The sequence below is a fragment of the Camelina sativa genome, chromosome 5 (genome assembly GCF_000633955.1).
Source record: "Camelina sativa cultivar DH55 chromosome 5, Cs, whole genome shotgun sequence".
NCBI lineage: Eukaryota > Viridiplantae > Streptophyta > Magnoliopsida > Brassicales > Brassicaceae > Camelina > Camelina sativa.
The window spans coordinates 14629864-14630163 of record NC_025689.1 but is presented as its reverse complement, the minus strand read 5'-3'; positions in this window follow the sequence as shown (position 1 = coordinate 14630163).

Genomic DNA, 300 nt, shown 5'->3' with positions numbered 1-300 from the left:
GCAAGATATTAATCAACCAATGAAAAAAATTATTAGTTTTTTTTTTTTGTTTTTTTTTGTTTTTTTTTTTTTGTAACTGTTAATTATATTACCAAAAGGAACTTGAGGTTTACAAGAGATTATATCAGTTGCTACAGCCAAAAAAAAAAAAAATCATAGCGGACAGAAGATACTAGTTCCGGAAAGGATAAGAGCTAAAAAGCAGAGAAGCAGAGCTTAAGACTAGGAATCAGTCAAGGATTCAGTCAGAGATATAGGTAAGCCAATTAGCCAGGAGACCTTTTCCTTGTTTACTATACT